The 25,227-nt window shown below is 42.3% G+C and overlaps 1 protein-coding gene across 1 annotated transcript in view; it reads left to right on the forward strand.

The window, feature by feature from the left end:
* The first annotated feature begins 9,846 nt into the window (after positions 1–9,846).
* The window catches only part of CLVS1 (clavesin 1), a 162,777-nt gene continuing 147,396 nt past the window's right edge, over positions 9,847–25,227 (forward strand). Inside the window, exon 1 of the mRNA XM_040354259.1 lies at positions 9,847–10,012. The gene's annotated coding sequence lies outside the window, so the exon portion shown is untranslated. The remainder of the gene's footprint in view (positions 10,013–25,227) is intronic.

Below are 25,227 nucleotides of genomic sequence, written 5' to 3' on the forward strand. Positions count from 1 at the left end.
ACTATCACAATGTTGTTGAGCGCTGTGGTAGCTCATTGAACGCTCCTGTCAGGCCGCGTACACACGGTCGGACAAAACCAATGAGAATGGATCGAGGTTCAGTTTCATCGGTCCAAACCGACCGTGTGTATAGCCCATCGGTCTGTTGTCCTTCGGTCCAAAATTTTAAAACATGCTTTAAAATCGAATCGATGGACCGCTGACCGATCGGGCCAAACCGATGGTTAGTACACAAAAGCATTGGTTCAAAACCCGCGCATGCTCAGAATCAAGTTGACGCATGCTTGGAAGCATTGAACTTCATTTTTTTCAGCACGTCGTGTGTTTTACGTCACCGCGTTCTGACCCGATCAGTTTTTGAAATGATGGTGTGTACACACATCAGACCATCAGGCCACTTCAGCGGTGGACCGATGAAAACGGTCCGTCGGACCATTCTCATCGACTGAACCCGTCGTGTGTACAGGGCCTCAGTGTATAACTGAATGCTCGTACAAGGTATGGGCAGACAGCTTACCCACAGAATCTGCAAGAGGTCTGCATAGCACCCACGATCTGCTGTTTGTAGGTGCAATGCTTGACAGGCTCCCTAATATCTCCATTTCAGCCTGTGAGGAGGCATTATCCTGCATAAGCTCTCATTGACTCTCTTTTTGAGTAAAGGAGTCAATGTGCTCTGGTAAGCAGATCCAGTCACTTTGGGTGTTTATTCAAGTTTGGTGAAGGATCACTTCTCTATCAGTATATCACAGCAAGCACAGAATGGACGTTTGGTGTTTTATGGACTTTGATTTATTATCATAATATTTTTTTTTTTTGTGCTTAACCACTTCTCTACTTTGGGTGTTTTTCAGATTTGGCGTTTACAAGACTAAAACATTTTTTTTTGCTAGAAAATTACTTAAAACCCACAAACATTATATATTTTTTTTTTCTAATACCCTAGAGAATAAAATGGCGATCATTGCAATACTTTTTGTCACACCATATTTGCGCAGCGGTCCTACAAGTGCACTTTTTTTGGAAAAAAATCACTTTTTTGAATTAAAAAATAAGACAGCAATAAATTTGGCCCAATTGTTTTATATATTGTGAAAGATAATGTTACGCCAAGTAAAATGGTACCCAACATGTCACGCTTACAAATTGCGCCCGCTCGTGGCATGGCGTCAAACTTTTACCCTTAAAAATCTCGATAGGCGACGTTTAAAAAATTCTATAGGTTGCATTTTTTGAGTTACAGAGTAGGCCTAGGGCTATAATTATTGCTCTCGCTCTAACGATCGCGGTGATACCTCACTTGTGTCGTTTGAACACAGTTTTCATATGCGGGCGCTACTCACGTATGCGTTCGCTTCTGCGCACGAGCTCGTCGGGACGGGGCGCTTTAAACATTTTTTTTTTTTTTTTCTTATTTATTTTTATTTATTTTATTATTTTTTACACTGGAAAAAAAAAAAAAAAAAAAAATGATCACTTTTATTCCTATTACAAGGAATGTAAACATCCCTTGTAATAGAAAAAAGCATGACAGGTCCTCTTAAATATGAGATCTGGGGTCAAAAAGACCTCAGATCTTATATTTAGACTAAAATGAGAAAAAAAAAAAAAATTGGAAAATGTCATTTTTTCAAATGACAAAAAAAAAAATGTTTCTTTAAGAGGCTGGGCGGGACTGACGTTTTGACGTCACTTCCGCCCAGCAGAGCTATGGGGACGGGCGAAGGAGATTTTTCCTTCAGTCTCGTCCCCGCTCAGCTCCCGAACGGTCGCGATCTCCTCCGCCGCTACCGACGGCTCCGGTAAGCGGCGGAGGGCGCGGGAGAGCGGCGGGAGGGGGGGGGCCCCTCTCCCGCCACCGATAACGGCGATCTCGCGGCGCATCCGCCGCGGAGACCGCCGTTATCGTTACCAGAACCGCTGACAGTAAAGATAGATACCTCGGTTGTGGCAGCAGCTGCTGCCGTTACCGAGATATGTATCTTTAAAGTTAGGCCGTATATAGTCGTACAGCGGTCTGGAAGTGGTTAAGATTGGGACTGAATATTTTCACTAATTGATATCTCACAATATTTTTTAATCATATGTTGTTTAATAATGTTTTGTGCACATTTGTTTATTTGATAAGAATTAGTGACTTCAGGAGTGCAGTCCTATGATTTTCATTGTTATTTTTATAAATTATTAGCGCCCCCTATCTTTTACCCATATCACTAGGAGCATTCACTCTTTGAGGGGAGCAGCTTATTTCATTTACTACTATATATTTATTCACTTGGCGCAGAGTTTTCCCCCTTTATCCTTTAACCGGTTAAGGACCGGCTCCTGTACATATACATAGGCAGAATGGCACCAACAGGCAATTTGGCGTATATTTACGTCAGTTTGAATTTGCCGCCATGCGAGTGCGCTGCTGGCAGAGCATGCCCACGGAACTTGTGGACTCGATGTCGGCCGATGTCCCACGATCGGGTCACAGAGCTGAAGAACGGGGAGATGCCAGTGTAAACACAGCATCTCCCTGTTCTGCCTAGTGACATGTCTCTGATGTCTGCTCCCTCTCATCGGGAGCAGTGATCAGAGACATGTCACTCGTAGCCATGCCCCCTTAACAGTTAGAATCACTCCATAGGACACACTTAACCCCTTCCTAGCCCCCTAGTGGTTAACCCCTTCACTGCCAGTCACATTTACACAGAAACCGTGCATTTTTATAGCACTGATCGCTGTATAAATGTGAATGGTCCCAAAATAGCGCCAAAAGTATCTGATGTGTCCGCCATAATGTCGCAGTCACGATAAAAAATCGCTGATCGCCGCCATTACTAGTAAAAAAAAAAATATTAATAAAAATGCCATAAGACTATCCCCTATTTTGTAGACGCTATAACTTTTGTGCAAACCAATCAATAAATGCTTATTGCGATTTTTTTTTTTAACCAAAAATATGTAGAAAAATACCTATCGGCCTAAACTGAGGATTTTATATATATATATATATATATATATATATATATATATATATATATATATATATAATATAGATTTTTGGGGGATATTTATTATAGCAAAAAGTACAAAATATTGCTTTTTTTTTCAAAATTGTCGCTCTATTTTTGTTTATAGCCCAAAAAATAAAAACCACAGAGGTGATCAAATGCCACCAAAAGAAAGCTCTTTTTGTGGGAAAAAAAGGGACGTCAGTTTTGTTTGGGAGCCACGTCACACAACTGCGCAATTGTCAGTTAAAGCGCTGCAGTGCCGAATCGCAAAAAGTGCTCTGGTCTTTGGCCAGCCAAATGGTCTGGAGCTGAAGTGGTTAAAGCCTTTATTTAAGGCTTAAGCCCCGTACACACAGGCAGAATGTCAAAAGCCAAAAGATACCAGCCGACATTCTGCCCGTGTGTATGTCTGGCCGGCTTCTGTCAGACGTGCATGCTGGAAAACCAGCAGCCGACTGACTCCCGATCAGCGGTTTTAGCCAATGGCAGAGAATGCTGATCCGAGTGTTCTGGCAGGGGGGATCCCCCTGTCACAACACAGCAGCTCAGCGGGGGATATCGCTCAACTGACTTTGCATGGTTAGTACAGCAGCTCTGACCGGAAAGAAAGAAAGAAATAAAGAGGGAGAAATAAAGGAAGAAAAGAAAGAAAGAGGGAGAAAAATAAAGAAAGACAGAAAGAAAGAAAGAAAGAGGGAGAAAGAAAGAAAGAAAGAGGGAGAAAGAAAGAAAGACAGAAAGAGAAAAAAAGAGGGAGAAAGAAAGGGAGAAAGACAGAAAGAGGGAGAAAGAAAGAAAGAAAGAGGGAGAGAGAAAGAAAGAGGGAGAAAGAAAGAAAGAAAGAAAGAAAGAAAGAAAGAAAGAGGGAGAGAGAAAGAAAGAAAGAAAGAAAGAAAGAAAGAAAGAAAGAGGGAGAAAGAAAGAAAGACAGAAAGAGAAAGAAAGAGGGAGAAAGAAAGGGAGAAAGACAGAAAGGGAGAAAGAAAGAAAGAAAGAGGGAGAGAGAAAGAGGGAGAAAGAAAGAAAGAGGGAGAAAGAAAGAAAGAAAGAAAGAAAGAAAGAAAGAAAGGGGGAAAGAAAGAAAGGGAGAGAAAGAAAGGAGGAAAGAGGGAGAGAAAGAAAGAGGAAGAGAAAGAAAGAAAGTAAGAGGGATGGCGCTTCAATCATCCCGGCACCATGGTTGTTATGGTGTCAGGATGATTAAAGTGCATTATTTCTATTATTACATTGTAATATAGAATTAAATTATTCAACTCACCATAATGCAGAATCAGTGGGAGCCCGGAGTTCCTCCTTACATCAGGTGTCCCCAGCGGAGCCCCTTCTTACACCAGGCATTCCCAGCGGAGTCCCCCCTTACACCAGGCATTCCCAACGGAGTCCCCCCTTACATTAGGCATTCCCAGCGGAGTCCCCCCTTACACCAGGCATTCCCAGCGGAGTCCCCCCTTACAGCGGGCATTCCCAGCGGAGTCCCCCCTTACAGCGGGCATTCCCAGCGGAGTCCCCCCTTACAGCGGGCATTCCCAGCGGAGTCCCCCCTTACACTATCAGGTATGAAGCCCCATCAGCAGAGACTCTCTCCGCCGCCGTTACAGTACAGAGTGGACAGTGGAGGAGCCAGTGTCCTATCATTCTGGGTCCCCTATCAGATAGTGCCCGGGTTGGACTGCGCATGATGTTTTTTTTAAAAGGGGCGGGTGTATTATTGAGCAGTGATTTTTTAACCATCTGCCCCTTGCTGTATTGCTGTGAGCAGGGCTGTCTTAATGAGAGGGCACGCCTGGGCACTGCCCGGAGGCCCCAGCTGCATGGGGGGCCCCTGCACTTTCCCCAAAGCAGCTGGTCCTTAAGCCCACGCTGCCCCGGAATTGGGGGCCCCATGATGGCACTGAGAGTGATGGGGGGGGATATCTGGGGGTGTAGAGGGGTCAGAGTGCTGGGGAGGCATAAATCTAGCAAATATATTATATGCACAGGACAGCTTTGTTACGTATGTATGTAGTATTTTCCCCACTGTTTCTTTGCTGTACAGAATGATTGTTCATGTAGTTAATGCGGAGCTCCACCCAAAAGGTGTCTCCATTTAGGGGCCCCAGAGCATTACTTTGCCCAGGGGCCCGTGATGCTATTAAGACGGCCCTGGCTGTAAGCGCAGCCAGTGCTGACTGTTCTATCGAGATGTCCAACTTGTAAAAATATCACTGCTCAATAATACACCCGCCCCTTTTTAAAAACCATCTGTCACCTTGCTGAATTACTCTGAGCGCGGCCAGCGATGTTCTATTGAGATGGGTCCCCCATCTGATACAGCGATGTTGTGGATAATCCGGGTGGCTGCCAATAAGAATTGAGTTGCGGCACTGCCCACCCCCGCCCCTTCCCACATCATTTCACAGACAGACATCAGCGGGGCGGGAGGTGGGCGGTGCCGCAGCTCAATTCCTATTGTTTGGTCTACAAGAAAATGGCAGCCGGCAGAGACATTGTCTCCGCCCGGCCGTTGACCTCTAGTGGCGGCGAAAACTCGGGGGCTCATAGTGCGGATCGGCCCTGGCTGTACCTTTGGCATGGTTATATCTTCTTAGTCCTCTCCATAAAATTATCAGAACTATAGACAACACTTTTTTATTTATTTTGGATAGAGTAAGGGAGGGTTATAGCCCATGTCAGTTTATTTTTTACCATCCCTGTCCCATTGCAGAGATTTCCTTTCACTTCCTGCCCCATAGCCAAACAGGAAGTGAGAGGAAATCTATGCAAAGTAAGGGAATTCATCCCCCCCCCCCCTTTGAAATTGCGTGACTTCATCTGAAATCGTACAATTTCAAAGCCGCATGTCAGTGCGACTTGAAAGGCATCTGTGCAGCTTCATGCTCTTGTTCACATTGGCTGCGGCTTTGAAATCGCACATTGTCAGTGCTACTTCAGATGCGACGTGGAAGGCGGCTTCCTGCACAGATGTCTATGCAAGTAAATTAAACCCACTGAGTCCCAAACTGCATGAATCAAGATCAAAGGCTGCGATTTCTGAGGACAATTAAGCCCTTATTAGCATTGACTGCGGCTTTGAAATCGTGCAAATTCATCTTAAATCTTAAGATTTCAAAGCCGCATGTCAGTGCGACTTGGAAGGCATCTGTGTCACAGATGTCTATGCAAGTGAATTAAACCCACTGAGTCCCAAACTGCATAAATCAAGATCAAAGGCTGCGATTTCTGAGGACAATTAAGCCCTTATTCGCATTGACTGCGGCTTTGAAATTGCGTGACTTTGTCTGAAATCGTACGATTTCAAAGCTGCATGTCAGTGCGACTTGGAAGGCATCTGTGCAGCTTCATGCGCTTGTTCACATTGGCTGCGGCTTTGAAATCGCACAATGTCAGTGGGACTTCAGATGCAACGTGGAAGGCGGCTTCCTGCACAGATGTCTATGCAAGTGAATTAAACCCACTGAGTTCCAAACTGCAAAAATCAGCTGCATGAATCAAGATCAGAGGCTGCGATTTCTGAGGACAATTAAGCCCTCGTTCACAGTGATTGCAGCTTTGAAATTGCGTGACTTTGTCTGAAATCGTACGATTTCAAAGCCGCATGTCAGTGCGACTTGGAAGGCATCTGTGCGGCTTCCTGCACAGATGTCTATGCAAGTAAATTAAACCCACTGAGTCCCAAACTGCATGAATCAAGATCAAAGGCTGCGATTTCTGAGGACAATTAAGCGCTCGTTCATATTGACTGCAGCTTTGAAATCGCACAATGTCAGTGCGACTTTGGGTGCGACGTGGAAGGTGGCTTTATGCACAGATGTCTATGCAAGTAAACGAAACCCACTGAGTCCCAAACTGCATGAATCAAGATGAAAGGCTGCGATTTCTGAGGACAATTAAGCCCTTATTCGCATTGACTGCAATCGTACAATTTCAAAGCCGCATGTCAGTGCGACTAGGAAGGCATCTGTGCGGCTTCCTGCACAGATGTCTATGCATGTAAATTAAACCCGCTGAGTCCCAAACTTCAAAAATCAGCTGCATGAATCAAGATCAAAGGCTTGCGATTTCTGAGGACAATTAAGCCTGCATTCACATTGACTGCAGCTTTGAAATTGCGTGACTTCATCTGAAATCGTACGATTTCAAAGTCGCATGTCAGTGCAACTTGGAGGACACCTGTGTGTCTTCATGCACAGATGTCTATGCAAGTAAATGAAACCCACCATGTCCCAAACTGCATGAATCAAGACCAAAGGCTTGCGATTTCTGAGGACAATTTTGTGCTCATTCACATTGACTGCGGCTTTGAAATCGCACGTCAGTGCGACTTTAGGTGCGTCATGGAAGGCGGCTTCATGCACAGATGTCTATACCATCTGATATCACCAAAAGTAGTGCAGGAACTATGGGCTAGATTCAGCAACAAGATACGGCGGCGTATCTCCAGATACGCCGCAGTAATTTCAAATCTGCGCCGTCGTATCTTTACGCCGATTCTCAAAGGCATACACGTTAAAAAAATAGGCTTCCTCCGCCGACGTCACTTGAATACGGCGGTGTATAATTGTGTGCAATTTTACGCTGGCCGCTAGGGGCGCTTTCGTTGTTTTCGGCGTAGAATATGCAAATGACCTAGATACGCCGATTCACAATTGTACGTAGGCCCGGCGCAATTTTGTTACGTCGTTTACGTTAGGCTTTTTCGGCGTAAGGTTACTCCTGCTATTAGGAGGCGGGGGTTCACCCTAAAAAGTTTTTTTTTTCTTTATCCACCATCAAAACCAGCATACTAGCATCAGCTAGAGTATGCCTTTTTTTTTTGTGTTGTACTTACCGTTTAATCATCCACTTTTGTTTCAGACTCCGGCCGGGAAATAGGCGTTCCTATGAAGAGGGGAACATGATTGACGTCCGGCTATGGCGCGTCACACGTTCCGAAAATAGCCGAAATAGGACTCGGATCTATACGGCGCCTGCGCAGTCAGCTCCTAGTCTGTGCGCAGGCGCCGTGAAGAGCCGAGTCCTACTCCGGCTATTTTCATAACCCGTGACGCGCCATAGCCAGACGTCAATCATGTTCCCCTCTTCATAGGACGCCTTTCCCCGCGGGAGTCTGAAACGAAAGTGGACGATTAAACGGTAAGTACAGCTAAAAAAAAAAGGCATACTCTAGCTGACGCTAGTATGCTGGTTTTGATGGTACATAGTTGTTTTTTAGGGCGAACCTCCGCTTTAAGTACGGACGTCGTTCCCGCTTCGAATTTAGAATTTTTTACGTCGTTTGCGTAAGTCATTGGCGAATAGGGCTGGACGTCATTTCCGTTCACGTCGAAAGCAATGACGATTTGCGGCGGAATTTCGAGCATGCGCACCGGGATTCTTTCACGAACGGCGTTCGTAAAAAACGTAAAATACGCGGGGTCACCATTAATTTAAATAAAACACGCCCCCCTCATTTGAATTAGGCGCGCTTACGCCGGCCCCATTTACACTACGCCGCCGTAAGTTAGGAGGCAAGTGCTTTGTGAATACAGCACTTGCCTCTGTAACTTACGGCGGCGCAGCGTAAATACGATACGCTGCGCCTTCCGTAACAATCCGCAAATCTACCTGAATCTAGCCCTATGTTTTTAAATCGTTGGGGCACTATTAGTTGTGAACAATAGTGTTGCTCACGAATATTCGTATTGCGAATATTCTGCTTGAATATGGCATATTCGAGTATTCGCGAATATCTCGAATTTCGCGGCCAATATTCGCTATTCCGAATATAAAAAAAAATTGCGAAATTTCGCTAATGCGAATTTATTGCGAACATTTTGCGATTTTTTTTTTTTTTTCTGATTGGCTCTGATGCAAAAGAAGGGCGGAGAAAGTATTCTCGAATATTCGGAAATCGAATATTCGGAATATTTTATCAAAAAAAAAATGTTGTGAAATATTTTGACAACTGTGGTAGGAGAACTCTGATTGGCTCTGATGCAAAAGAAGGGCAGAGAAAGTATTCGCGAATATTCGGAAATCGAATATTGGTGATATTTTATCGAAATTTCGCTAATGCGAATGCGAAATTGATTGCGAGATTTTTACAACTCTGATTGGCTCTGATGCAAAAAAAGGGTGAAGAAAGTATTCGCGAATATTCGATTTCCGAATATTCGCAAATACTTTCTCCACCCTTCTTTTGCATCAGAGCCAATCAGAGTTCTCCTACCACAGTTGTCAAAATATTTCACAACATTTATTTTTTTGATAAAATATTCCGAATATTCGATTTCCGAATATTCGAGAATACTTTCTCCGCCCTTCTTTTGCATCAGAGCCAATCAGAAAAAAAAAAAAAAAATTCGCAAGATGTTCGCAATAAATTCGCATTAGCGAAATTTCGCAATTTTTTATTTTTTTTTAAATATCACGAATATTCGATTTTAGTGAATATTTCACAAATATTCGGCTATATATTCGTGATATATCGCGAAATCGAATATGGCGTATTCCGCTCAACACTAGTGAACAACGCCATTGCTGACGATGGGGTGCGAACTGTCTTGCGCATGACAAGTCGCCCACGCTGTGAACGGGGGCTTATTTTATGGTTACGGCTTAAAGCTGAAATTGCTGCAGAATGTGTAGATGCTGCAAATGAAAGAAGTCATCTAGTGATATTATTCCTATACAATGGAGAGCTTCCCATGTAAAATGATGAGACTGGAATTACATTGTTCCATTGATCACATATCATTTCATGTGATCAGGATAAGACAATATTACTTTCAGCATTTGCTCAAAATTTGAAAGCGTCCAATGAGATGTTGGGGGTGGATCCCCAGTGGAAGCTTTCTTCTTTTCTCTGCCTGGGAGGACCCTTTCACTGCCTCCTTCCAGTGCATTCTGTGTGTTTGATGTGACCCCATCCCTCCCTCCCTCCATAGGAAGGCACACATCCAGGGGACTGATGGAGACATTGTACAGGATGGACAGCTGACCTGCATGCACAGGGACCTGACATGTAACAGGTATGTACACAGAGCTCAGCCTGGATCACTGTCATGGAGCTGCAGTGTTTCAGCACTTTAGCGCATGGACAGCTCCCATCTGCAGTGTTCAGCAGCACAGCCGCTCTCTCCTCCTGGATGCTGATCTCTGCCTCCCAGGGAACAATGATCCCTGATCCCTACACACAGGTCCTGTGACTCAGCAAAAGGATGCCTAATCCATGCCAACCTGTGCCATTGATAATACAGGCAGAAAAACCTTCACAGCATTGAGATTTCATCAACACTCATGAGTTTAGCATCTAATAATATGCATTTTTTTTTTTATATATATATAAGATAATAATGTAGAGAATGAATGGCAGTAAATGAGCAGAAGGGGTTAAGCGATGTGAAGGTGGGAAGGAAGCGTGATGGGGACTGCTGCCTGCGATTCCAAGATGTGATGATTGTATGTTGGCGTGGGCTGGAGAAGTAATGGGGTAACGTAGGCTGGAAATAGGGGGACAAGCAGGTAGATCTTCAGATCTAAAGGTAAGGTAAAGATTTTCTATATGATTGTGTTGTCAATCGATTTACCGTCCGATAGAAAAATCCAATCAAATAGATTGTTCGATGTTCCATAGACCTAGTGATCGTATTGATCTATCTGCTTTCCTACAATTGGATTTCTGTCCAGACCAATCAGAATAATTTCAGTGATATTGATCCGTTTTGCTCAGAATTGATTGATGACACAATATTTGACTTTTTGTTTGATAACCCATAGACGCAATCTGATTCTGTGAAGAATTATTCGATCAGATCGTTATGTGTATGGCCACCATAAGCCTCTTGTGTGCAAGGGGATACAATCCCTTTCTGGCTTTTCCCATCCAGAGAAATCAGAATCATTTTAATGATATTGATCCGTTTTGCTCAGAATTGATGACACAATATGTGACTTTTTTTTGATAACTCATATATTCAATTCTGTGGAGAATCATACGATTCAGATTGTTACGTGTATGGCCACCATAAGCATCTTGTGCGCAAGGGGATACAATACCTTTTTTGCTTTCCATCCAGACCAATCAGAATCATTTCAATGATATGGATCAGTTTTGCTCAGAATTGATTGATGACACATGTGACTTTTTTTTAATAACTCATAGAATCTGATTCTGTGAAGAATCATTCGATCACATTGTTACGTATATGGCCACCATAAGTATCTTGTGTGCAAGGGGATACAATACCTTTTTTGCTTTCCATCCAGACCAATCAGAATCATTTCAATGATATGGATCAGTTTTGTTCATAATTGATTGATGATACATGTGACTTTTTTTTAATAACTCATGGGTTCAATCTGATTCTGTGAAGAATCATACGATCAGATCGTTAAGTGTATGGCCACCAGAAGTATCGTGTGTGCAAGGGGATACAATACCTTTTTTGCTTTCCACATCAGACCAATCCGAATCATTTCAATGATATTAATCAGTTTTGCTCAGAATTGATTGATGACACATGTGACTTTTTTTTAATAACTCATAGAATCTGATTCTGTGTAGAATCATTCGATCACATTGTTACGTGTATGGCCACCATAAGTATCTTGTGCGCAAGGAGATACGATACCTTTTTTGCTTTCCATTCCATCCAGACCAATCAGAATAATTTCAATGATATTGATTAAGGATGAGCTCCAGCGTGTTCGCATAGTACACGTGCAGAGCCCGCCAGGAAGTCTGCACGGCGCTAATCAAAGCCAGGGAGACATTTGCCGATCTCTGCAGCCGAGCATCGGGAAATGTCTCCCTGGCTGTGATTAGCGCCGTGCAGACTTCCTGGCGGGCTCTGCACGTGTACTATGCGAACACGCTGGAGCTCATCCTTAATATTGATCAGTTTTGCTCAGAATTGATTGGTGACACAATATGTGACTTTTGGTTGAGAACTCATAGGTTCAATCTCATTATGTGAAGATTCATTCAATCAGATTGTTACGTGTATGGCCACCATAAGTATCTTGGGTGCAAGGGCATACAATACCTTTCTTGCTTTTTCCATCCAGACCAATCATATGAAATCAGTTTTTTTTTTTATTGGTAAAAGCTTAATTGAACAAGCTGAAGTTAGAAGCTGATTGGCTACCATGCACCAGATTTTTCACTCTCCAGTAAGGATGAGCTCCGGCGTGTTCGCATAGAACATGTGCAGAGCCCGCCAGGAAGTCGGCACCTGTGCTGCGCTAATCACAGCCAGGCAGACATTGTCCGATGCTCGGCTGCAGAGATCGGGAAATGTCTGCCTGGCTGTGATTAGCGCAGCGCGGGTGCCGACTTCCTGGCGGGCTCTGCACATGTTCTATGCGAACACGCCGGACCTCTTCCTTACGCTCCAGTTTTAGTAAATCAACTCTAATATGTGACTTTTTTTTATAACTCATAGATTGAATCATATTGTCTGATTCTGTGAAAAATCATGTGATGTGATTGTTACATGTATGGCTACCATAAGTGTCTTGAATGCAAGGGGATATGATACCCTTCTTGCTTTATCCATCCAGACAAATCTGAATAATTTCAATTAAATGAATCAGCTTTGCTAAAAAAGTATTCAAAGACACAGCGGGGGAGATAAACTAAAACAGGTGCACACAGAATCTGGTGCAGCTGTGCATAGTAACCAATCAGATTCTAGGTTTGATTGTTAAAGCTTCATTGAACAAGCTGAAGTTAGAAGCTGATTGGTTACTATATGCGGCTGCACCAAATTCTGAGTGCACCAGTTTTAGAAGTCCCCCCATTATATGTCGTTTGTAATACTCATAGATTCAATCATATTGTTAGGTTCTTGTGGAGAATCGTTCGATCAGATCTTTACATGTATGGCCACCATAAGACTGCAAGGTGCTGGGGGTTACAATACCTGTCATGCAAGTCTAATTTAGACCAATCATTTTGAATAAATCAATCAGCTTTGTTCAAAACTGGTTGATGACTCAGTGGGGTGGATTTACTAAAGCTGGAGACTGATAAATTACGTGAAGCTCTGCACAGAAACCAATCAGCTTCCAAGTTTTTGCCCAGGTTCACACTGGGCTGCGGGAGTGACGCCGTGCGAGTTCAGCTGAACTCGCACAATTTCACTCCCGCTGGCAGTCCCGATTTCGGACGCGATTATAGAGACATTTGTGCAGGTTTCTGCACAGATGTCAATGTAAATCGCGGCCCGAAATCGCAAAAAGTAGTACAGGAACTACTTTTTGAAATCGGTGCAGTGCCGCAGATGCAGCGCTGCACCGATTAGGACGGTGCCATTGCCAGCAAATGCCGACGTTTTGAGATGCGATTTGACATCTCAAATCGCATCTCAAATCGTACCAGTGTGAACCAGGACTTTCTGTCAAAGCTTAATTGAACAAGCTGACGTTAGAAGCCGATTGGCTACCATGCACAGCTGCACCAGATTTTGCACTTTCGGGTTTTAGTAAATCAACCCCAGTATGTGTCTTTTTTTTTTAATCCATAGATTTGATCATATTGTCTAATTATATAAAAACAGATTTAAAATCTATAAGAACAACAATTGTCAGCATAGAAAAAATCACAAACAGCGCTAATAGTGGTAAGTTCTAGTGTAAATCCCAAAGAAGGAACCACTTATACACTCGGTGCAGAATAAAAGAGTGTGTCAGTAAAATAAAGAGAAGTCCATTGATACAGTGTCCGATATAAGGAAGAAATCAGATAGCAAACACCTTCCACCCGAATTCCTTAAAGGGCACCACGTGGGACAAAGTAAGCCCCCTCTGGGGTGCGAACTCACCGCAACACAATGAATATAAGGCGATGTATAATATCTCCAGACTGACAAAAACTCTTCAGGTAGGGTAATCAGAAACATCTGCTAATAGTCTCCCAAACAGACCAAAAAAACACAGAGAAATGCCATAGCGTAATTCCGTTTTTAATGGTAATGTAAAACAAGAGCCCCACAGCACAGATTCCCCTCAATCAATGCACGTACATGTAAATAAAATCAATAGCGCAACATAGTCACCATCTCCAAGGACTGGAGTAGCATCATACTGGCCTGGTGTAATCTCGTGGGAGACAGACTGTCCTGGTTCCAGCAGAGGCTCTGGTGGAGCGCATAGGTCACTTCCTGAGCGTCGTGATAAGCCACGCCCTGACGCGTTTCGTCATAGGACTTCGACAGAGGGCGTGGCTTCACGACTGCAGACGCTAATATAAATAGGCAAACCCATTGAGCACCGCTCCAATCGCCGTGTAGTGGAGGGCGGGCATTGGTGCTTGTCCCGCCTACCTCTAATCACTGCCAGCATATGGGAACGAGCAAACAACGGTCTCCACAGAATAATCTGTCTCGTACACCACAATGCGGCACAGCCACTCAACAGAGCAGAGGGGCAGCATGTGGATTAATAACAGACCTCAAAATACATCACATCAATACACAGTATATATTAATTATGCAAAGCGGAATAATATATGTACATGTTCATGAAAGGCATACTCATGTGACACGAAGCAGCATAAGATCACACTTATTAAAAAACATGTATTGATCAATTAAGCATCAATATGTAAAAGCCAAATCAACCAATATATCTATATCAATCAAAAGCATACATACATATATATATAATAAATATATCTAAATTAAAAAACGGCTTTAAAATGAATATCATATTACAAATATAAATAAAACATTATGTATTGCTACACATAATATAGCCAAAAAAAGAAGAAGACATATATATAGATGCTCCATCTTGTGGTGGTTAAGTATATCTACGACTAACCTCAGCATCAGGCAGAAGCAGGTCACAAACAGGTTGTTTGCAAAATGCCCCACCATGGGAAGCCAACAAAAAATGCCAGCTAATGGTCAAAAAACAGCTAAAAAAAGAACCATAAATGGGAGGCAAAAATTGTATGGCAAAAAAATATATATATATTATCCCATAGAGTAAGTCCCGAAAATATAAAGCAGACATAACTCACAGATCGATAATCTCTCAATAATCACTAATAAAACAATTGATATCTAAATCAATATTAAGGCCCTTCGGGGCCAAAGTGTCAGCCGAGATTATCCATTGGGTCTCTCTTTTTGATAAGTCCCTCACCAGATTAGAGCCTCTCCATGTAGGTTTCAAATGGTCAATGCCCCAAAACTTCAGACCACTCGGGTCTTGCTTATGAAAAAGTTTAAAGTGTAACGAAACGTTATGATCCTTGAAACCCAACAGGATATTAGCAATATGCTCCCCAATACGTACTTTAAGTTGACGTTTAGTACGTCCAATATAAAGTAAACCACAAGGGCACTGGAGAGCATATACCACATGGGTGGTATTACAAGTGATGAACTCACTAATCAAAAATTCTTTGTTATTGGCACTGGATGTAAAATTCTTTACTCCTCTCATGGGGCGTGTAATTTCCCGGCATGCTCTGCACTTACGGCAGGCATAAAAGCCATCACAGTCCCAGAAACTAGACGGTCTAGTGGGTGGATCAAGTACCTTACAGACTAGTTTGTCAGAGAAACTCTGAGCCCTTCTGTAGATAAAACCTGGTTTATCTGGCAACACTGCCATGAGGACTTTGTCCATTAGCAATATATGCCAGTGATTAGAGAAAATGGCCTCTATCTCTTTATACTGGGCATGATATCCCGATATAAAGTTCCATTCGTGACTCTTAGGGGATCTTGTCACTGTTCCATCTAGAAGAAGATGTTCTCTAGGTTGTAAAGCCAGATCTTTTATAATTGGATCCAACCTCTCTTTTTTATAGCCTTTCTCTAGAAATTTTCCTTTTATGATTTCAGCCTGAGCAAGGAAGTCCGTGGTGTTAGTACAGTTCCTCCTTACTCGGGTAAGCTGACCTTTGGGAATATTTTTCAGCCACATCGGATGGTGACCACTGCTAACTGGCAGGTAACTATTCGAATCAGTTGGCTTGAAAAATACCTTTGTTGACAATCCCAAATCTGTCCTGGAGATTTCTAGATCTAAAAAGTTGACTTTATCCTGACTAATGATACTAGTAAGTACAATATTTTTAGTGTTGGAATTCAATTCATCTAAAAATATCTGTAAAGCAGTGAGTGGGCCGTCCCAGATAAAGAACAAATCGTCAATATATCTTTTATAGAACAAAAGAGATGGACGTGGGACCGAAAAAACAACTTTGTCCTCCCACTCACTCATGAACATATTTGCTATACTTGGAGCAAAACGAGCTCCCATTGCTACTCCCCGGCATTGGGAATAGAACTCTCCTCCATACCAAAAAAAATTATGTCCAAGACAAAAATCTAATGCATTTCTTAAGAAGATTTTTTTATTATGGGAGATATCCTCACGTTGACTGAGGCTCCAGTTGAGTGCTAAGAGAGCATCATCGTGCTGGATCACCGTGTACAGCGATGTAACATCAGCTGTAACAAGGTATACTTCCTTCTTACTAGTAAGATCAATGGTTTGCAAAAAATTCAGGAGACTTTTAGTATCCTTCAAATATGCACGAGTATGTATAACGCTTTCTTGTAGATACAGGTCCAAATATTGGCCGAGTCTTGATGTCAGGGACCCTATCCCATTAACAATGGGTCTACCTGGGGGACAGTGCGTGCTCTTATGTATCTTTGGAAGCGTATAAATAGTCGGAATTCTATTGAAACTTGGTACCAAGTATTTTTTCTCACGACTATTCAAAACCCTTGATTTAAAACCCATATTGATCAGGTGTTCCAAATCAATCTCGTATTGGGGTGATGGATCTTTATCCAATTTAACATAGGTACTAGTGTCACTCAACATTTCAGTCAACTGATTAACATAAAATGCTTTGTCCAAAATAACTACTCCTCCTCCTTTATCTGCAGGGCGTATTATGAGATTCTTTTTGTCTTCCAACATTTTAATACCGTCCAAGATATATTGAGGATTGACATTTTTCTTAGGGACTATCTGTTGCAAGTCCCTCAAAACTAGTCCTTTAAAGGCCTCTATCTGGTGATTGGCTTTATTCAGGGGGTTGAACAGTGACTTATTGCGCAAGCCACTATCCAACACCACCGAAGATGCCACAAAGGCAGATTCTCGACATCAAGACTCGGCCAATATTTGGACCTGTATCTACAAGAAAGCGTTATACATACTCGTGCATATTTGAAGGATACTAAAAGTCTCCTGAATTTTTTGCAAACCATTGATCTTACTAGTAAGAAGGAAGTATACCTTGTTACAGCTGATGTTACATCGCTGTACACGGTGATCCAGCACGATGATGCTCTCTTAGCACTCAACTGGAGCCTCAGTCAACGTGAGGATATCTCCCATAATAAAAAAATCTTCTTAAGAAATGCATTAGATTTTTGTCTTGGACATAATTTTTTTTGGTATGGAGGAGAGTTCTATTCCCAATGCCGGGGAGTAGCAATGGGAGCTCGTTTTGCTCCAAGTATAGCAAATATGTTCATGAGTGAGTGGGAGGACAAAGTTGTTTTTTCGGTCCCACGTCCATCTCTTTTGTTCTATAAAAGATATATTGACGATTTGTTCTTTATCTGGGACGGCCCACTCACTGCTTTACAGATATTTTTAGATGAATTGAATTCCAACACTAAAAATATTGTACTTACTAGTATCATTAGTCAGGATAAAGTCAACTTTTTAGATCTAGAAATCTCCAGGACAGATTTGGGATTGTCAACAAAGGTATTTTTCAAGCCAACTGATTCGAATAGTTACCTGCCAGTTAGCAGTGATCACCATCCGATGTGGCTGAAAAATATTCCCAAAGGTCAGCTTACCCGAGTAAGGAGGAACTGTACTAACACCACGGACTTCCTTGCTCAGGCTGAAATCATAAAAGGAAAATTTCTAGAGAAAGGCTATAAAAAAGAGAGGTTGGATCCAATTATAAAAGATCTGGCTTTACAACCTAGAGAACATCTTCTTCTAGATGGAACAGTGACAAGATCCCCTAAGAGTCACGAATGGAACTTTATATCGGGATATCATGCCCAGTATAAAGAGATAGAGGCCATTTTCTCTAATCACTGGCATATATTGCTAATGGACAAAGTCCTCATGGCAGTGTTGCCAGATAAACCAGGTTTTATCTACAGAAGGGCTCAGAGTTTCTCTGACAAACTAGTCTGTAAGGTACTTGATCCACCCACTAGACCGTCTAGTTTCTGGGACTGTGATGGCTTTTATGCCTGCCGTAAGTGCAGAGCATGCCGGGAAATTACACGCCCCATGAGAGGAGTAAAGAATTTTACATCCAGTGCCAATAACAAAGAATTTTTGATTAGTGAGTTCATCACTTGTAATACCACCCATGTGGTATATGCTCTCCAGTGCCCTTGTGGTTTACTTTATATTGGACGTACTAAACGTCAACTTAAAGTACGTATTGGGGAGCATATTGCTAATATCCTGTTGGGTTTCAAGGATCATAACGTTTCGTTACACTTTAAACTTTTTCATAAGCAAGACCCGAGTGGTCTGAAGTTTTGGGGCATTGACCATTTGAAACCTACATGGAGAGGCTCTAATCTGGTGAGGGACTTATCAAAAAGAGAGACCCAATGGATAATCTCGGCTGACACTTTGGCCCCGAAGGGCCTTAATATTGATTTAGATATCAATTGTTTTATTAGTGATTATTGAGAGATTATCGATCTGTGAGTTATGTCTGCTTTATATTTTCGGGACTTACTCTATGGGATAATATATATATATTTTTTTGCCATACAATTTTTGCCTCCCATTTATGGTTCTTTTTTTAGCTGTTTTTTGACCATTAGCTGGCATTTTTTGTTGGCTTCCCATGGTGGGGCATTTTGCAAACAACCTGTTTGTGACCTGCTTCTGCCTGATGCTGAGGTTAGTCGTAGATATACTTAACCACCACAAGATGGAGCATCTATATATATGTCTTCTTCTTTTTTTGGCTATATTATGTGTAGCAATACATAATGTTTTATTTATATTTGTAATATGATATTCATTTTAAAGCCGTTTTTTAATTTAGATATATTTATTATATATATATGTATGTATGCTTTTGATTGATATAGATATATTGGTTGATTTGGCTTTTACATATTGATGCTTAATTGATCAATACATGTTTTTTAATAAGTGTGATCTTATGCTGCTTCGTGTCACATGAGTATGCCTTTCATGAACATGTACATATATTATTCCGCTTTGCATAATTAATATATACTGTGTATTGATGTGATGTATTTTGAGGTCTGTTATTAATCCACATGCTGCCCCTCTGCTCTGTTGAGTGGCTGTGCCGCATTGTGGTGTACGAGACAGATTATTCTGTGGAGACCGTTGTTTGCTCGTTCCCATATGCTGGCAGTGATTAGAGGTAGGCGGGACAAGCACCAATGCCCGCCCTCCACTACACGGCGATTGGAGCGGTGCTCAATGGGTTTGCCTATTTATATTAGCGTCTGCAGTCGTGAAGCCACGCCCTCTGTCGAAGTCCTATGACGAAACGCGTCAGGGCGTGGCTTATCACGACGCTCAGGAAGTGACCTATGCGCTCCACCAGAGCCTCTGCTGGAACCAGGACAGTCTGTCTCCCACGAGATTACACCAGGCCAGTATGATGCTACTCCAGTCCTTGGAGATGGTGACTATGTTGCGCTATTGATTTTATTTACATGTACGTGCATTGATTGAGGGGAATCTGTGCTGTGGGGCTCTTGTTTTACATTACCATTAAAAACGGAATTACGCTATGGCATTTCTCTGTGTTTTTTTGGTCTGTTTGGGAGACTATTAGCAGATGTTTCTGATTACCCTACCTGAAGAGTTTTTGTCAGTCTGGAGATATTATACATCGCCTTATATTCATTGTGTTGCGGTGAGTTCGCACCCCAGAGGGGGCTTACTTTGTCCCACGTGGTGCCCTTTAAGGAATTCGGGTGGAAGGTGTTTGCTATCTGATTTCTTCCTTATATCGGACACTGTATCAATGGACTTTTCTTTATTTTACTGACACACTCTTTTATTCTGCACCGAGTGTATAAGTGGTTCCTTCTTTGGGATTTACACTAGAACTTACCACTATTAGCGCTGTTTGTGATTTTTTCTATGCTGACAATTGTTGTTCTTATAGATTTTAAATCTCTTTTTATATGTTTGTATTTTATTAAACGGCTGCTTTTTTTAACTTTTTTTAATTTAATTTACTGTAATACACAGATGATCGATCTATTGACAATCCTCTGTTATTGATTATTGAACAGTTTCTGTCCATTTTGGCGCCGGGAGGTGTATTATAGGCCTACAGTACACCTTTTGTTCCATATATTGTCTAATTATGTTACTAATCATTTGATCCGATTGTTACATGTATGGCCACCAGAGGACTGGTGGTGCAAGGGGATGCAATGGACCTGTCATGCATTGCTACCGTGTTTCCCCGAAAATAAGACCTAGCGTTATTTTCCAGGTGGGCTGCAATATAAGCCCTACCCTGAAAATAAGCCCTAGTTAAAATGTTTGTAACATCCTATAATCCACTCTATTACAGTAGTATATAATGTACAATGTGTGTGTTTCTGTAATATAATTGAGGGGAAGAGAGCTCCTGCGGGTCACAGAAGCGCTGAACGAAGGTATTTTTTGTACAATTATATTACAGAAACACACACATTATACATTATATACTACTGTAATAGAGTGGATTATAGGGTTTTACAAGCATTTTAACTCTGTTTACACTGGGGATTCCTGTCAGGCAGGGAGAGAGAGGGGGGAAAGACAGCACATTACATGGTAAGACCTACCCCGAAAATAAGCCCTACTGTGTCTTTTGTTGCCAAAATTAATATAAGACCCGGGCTTATTTTTGGGGAAACACGGTAGTACTGATACTTCTTACTACAAGCCATACATAGGATTTAAAAGACATCCACTGATATCAATCTGAAAAAATGACATCCTCACAAGCCCTAAACTCCTATGCAGGCATTTATAGGTCAGTTCTGCTCGGTGGTAATGTATTGTATGGCACCAACGATCATAACAGGCAACAGAATAAAAGTTGATTGGTTAAAGTTTTTACTCCTTGATCTCCTTTGAGAGTACAGAAAATCAATAGACAAATTCCCAGCCTAAATAGTGTTTGTAAAGTTTTCATACATTGGGTGATTGAAAATGAATTAGGCGATAACAAAGCTGCCTATGGCAACCAGGGCCGTCTTTAAGGCAGGGCAAAATGGGAAGCTGCCCTGGGCCCTGTCATTGTTGTGGGGCCCAAAGCAGCTGCCTCATACTTGACAACTATCCCAGTTTAAATTCCCTTGTCCCTTGAAGTTTTAGTCTTGTGCTGTGTCCTGATTAGGGATGGGCTCTGGTGTGTTCGCACACTCCACGTGCAGAGCCCGCCAGGAAGTCGGCGCGGCGCTGCGCTAATCACAGGCAGTGAGACATTTCCTGATGCAGCCGAGCATCGAGCATCGGGACAATGTCTCCTTGCCCGCGCTGACTTCCTGGCGGGCTCTGCACAAAGTGTGCGAACACGCCGGAGCTCATCCCTAGTGATATCTCGGTGTGAAGTGCTGCTACTAATGCTGCCCAGCTCTGTCCTATTGTTATGTACAGATGACTCACATGCAGACCCTGTGTTTACATGTAAATAATCGTCATCCGTATGTAAATAACAGGAGTATTCGTATGTAAATAAAGGCGGCATTCATATGTATATCATTCCCCTCTGTAGTGAAGAGATGATGTGCTGTAACCTCTAGCAACCAATCAGTGCGCAGTATTACTGTACAATAATCTCTAGCAACCAATCAACAAGAAGAAATCATGTGCTGTAACCTCTAGCAACTAATCAGTGAGCTGTAATGTGTGCTGTAACCTCTAGCAACCAGTCAGTAAGCAGTACTGATATGATGTAACCTCTAGCAACCAATCACAATCACAGCCTGATCTGGTACAGTAAACTGACTTTAAGTCTAGCTGATATTTATGTTATGTCTCAGAGCAGGTTGAGAGCAAAATTGCATGGGGGGGGGGGGCAAGATTTTTTTTGCCCAGGGTCCAATCAGTATTAAAGATGGCCCTGATGGCAACAGCTCTATGCATTTAGAGATGGACAATTAGGGCCAGATCCTCAAACAAATTATGCCGGCGTATCTATGTATCCATAAAACAAGATACGACGGAATCTGGGCTTGATCCGACAGGCGTACGTCTTAGTACGCCGTCGGATCGTAGGTGCATATTTACGCTGGCCGCTAGGTGGCGTTTCCGTCTAATTCCGCGTCGAGTATGAAAATTAGCTAGATACGGCGATCCACGAACGTACGTCCGGCCGGCGCATTTTTTTACATCGTTTGCATTTGGCTTTTTCCCGCGTATAGTTACCCCTGCTATATGAGGCATATCCTATGTTAAGTATGGCTGTCGTTCCCGTGTCGAATTTTGAAAATGTTACGTCGTTTGCGTAACTCGTTCGCGAATAGGGATTTACGTAGAATGACGTCACCGTCGTAAGCATTGGCTTGTTCCGGTTTAATTTCGAGCATGCGCACTGGGATACCCCCACGGACGGCGCATGCGCTGTTAAAAATTTTTTTTTATTTATGTTGGGTCACGACGTATTATCATAAAACACGCCCCCATCACATAGATTTGAATTGCGCACCCCTACACCGGGAAAATTACGCTACGCCGCCGTAACTTTAGAGGCAAATGCTTTGTGAATACAGCATTTGCCTCTCAAAGTTGCCGCGCTGTAGCGTTACTAGGATACGCTACGCCTGCATAAAAATACGATCCGCTACATGGATCTGGCCCATAGTTTGTATGATTCTTGCACATTTTAGTACAGTTCCTATTGGCCAGTTAGCATCTGGGTTTACATAGTTTACATAGTTAGTCAGGTTGAAAAAAGACATAAGTCCATCCAGTTCAACCACAAAAAATAAAAAAACAAAAATAAAAAACACAGTAAAATCCTATACACCCAACTCCATTCCCACAGTTGGGTCTTGAAGGATGATCCATATATTATATATTGCTACCTCTCTTTAACAATGAAGCTTGTGTCCAGCATGGCCAGGGTTGCAGTATGGATACTGTGTGTTTTTGGGTCTTTATTTTATAATATTTTCTGATGCACAAGCAAAATGTCATCTTATCCAGAGTACTTGTTCTATACTGAGGTCATTCATGTTTACAGGAAATGATCTCATTTTTCTGTGGCAATTCAATATGTATGCCTTTCACTTACACTGTTTTCTTGTGGCTGCTTTTATTAACTATGGGCAGGGCTTTTTTTCAGGGGGAACTTGGGGGAACTCAGTTCCACCACCTCTGGCTCAAACTCTTTGGTGCCTCCTCACCACAATCACTTGTAACACAGAAGTCTGGTTTCTGTGTTTACAAGTGACAGCTTTGTAACCCCCTGAACTCTGCACTCTGTATGTAATGCAATTCTGGTATTTAATGCCCCTTTAATACCCTTCTACTGTTTGTTAAATCTGAACTGGGTCGTGGTTGAGTTCCTCAACTATTTTCTGAGAAAAAAAGCTCTGACTATGGAGATTTAAAATGTATCAAATGCCAGCATTGTACCGGAATGCACAACAAACAAATAGCATATTAACGCTCTTGTCTATGCAATTCTATAATCATCTTTCTTGGGGACAGGATAAGCACCTGGATGGACATTGCGGGACCACAGAGCCTACAAACTGGTGTTGATGTTTTATTTGCTAGATGTTTGTATGTTTTACAGTAAAACCTTTCATAGCTGGCGCTGCCTTAAATTTAGAGTTTGGTCAGAGACTTATTTACCTCAGACTGTATTGTTTTACCAAATTTGGGCCTCTGTTCCAGCCATGGCTGTACTGTGAGTGACCACTATTGCTGTCTGGGGTGTTGGTACCACCTCAGGCCAAGGGTGGCAGCAGTCAAGTCAGGGTGTATTGGGTGTTTTTCCCCGGCAGCCAATCAGTGGGGGTTGATCGCCTCGCTGTGCATGCTGGGGGAGAGTACTTAGGAGACAGATGTCATTAGTTTGCGGTCGTCGATTGCTGGTCTGTCATCTCACCACCCCCCGTGCGTGTTCAAGTGTTCCTGGCTCCGGGACCACGTTGGTCCGGGGTTGTGATCTACTGTGTGGACCTGGTAGTCAGACTGGGTCTACAATTGCGGAGTGGCCCTGTGCTGTCCGTCCTGAGGGAGGAAGCCACTCGATGAAGAACCTGTCTTGGAGAGCACCGAGCACGAGGCTGGTATCTCAGGAGAGGCCTTAAACTTCATTGAAGGACGCACTATTACTAAGAGGCTGAATGATGGTCGCCTGTCTGTTCTGAGTTTACCAAAGTTTATTTAAGAAAGAAATCCGGGTGCTTAATCCTGTGTTGAGGGATTCTGGACCGAATATATCTCCATCTTTAGGAAGGTCTGTGGCAGAGACTTTGCTAAGTTTCCGTGTGACATCCTGGCTGCTAGGTTAGTGAGAGAGGCCTATCCCGGTGCACAATACCCACTCTGGCTAGAGTGGCGACGAAAGTTACATTGCTGAAAGCAGGACTGTTTCTGAACAAAGTTATACACCTGAACATATTACCTATTACCCTTCCACCTCTTCAACTACCACTTGTATTCTTTTACCCCATTGGGTAATAAAGCACAGCAAAAGACACCTAAAGTGTGGACATTGCAATTCTTCTCAACTCTCATCGCATACCCTAGACGGCGAAGGAATAGAGGTAACATGCCACCCAAAACAAACCAGCAGCTCCTTTGGGAGTAGAAAAAATTAAAAAGGTGTTGGTACTGCGCTGGTATAATAATGTGATATCAAAATTTTTTTTATTATTTTTTAGAAAAAAATTTTTTTTTAGTTTACCCAAAAAAAAGTTTTTTTTTTATTTGACCCCTATAGTGATATAGTGCTAGATCCAGTACAGTGATGTACGTGATGGGTCACTATAGAAACAGCTCTTGTGAACATATGTACTAGCGTGATGCTATGTGCATATGCTGTGCCATCAAAAATAAATAAATAAATAAATAAATAAATAAATAAATAAATATGGCTACCCCAAATGATGTGCTTGTGAAACAATATTCCAAAGTGCTATAAGTGAGTCTATAAACTATTATGAATATACATGCACAAGTGTGCGAACATATAAATAACGAATAATATTAT

Source organism: Rana temporaria, chromosome 5 (assembly GCF_905171775.1).
Source record: "Rana temporaria chromosome 5, aRanTem1.1, whole genome shotgun sequence".
Lineage (NCBI taxonomy): Eukaryota > Metazoa > Chordata > Amphibia > Anura > Ranidae > Rana > Rana temporaria.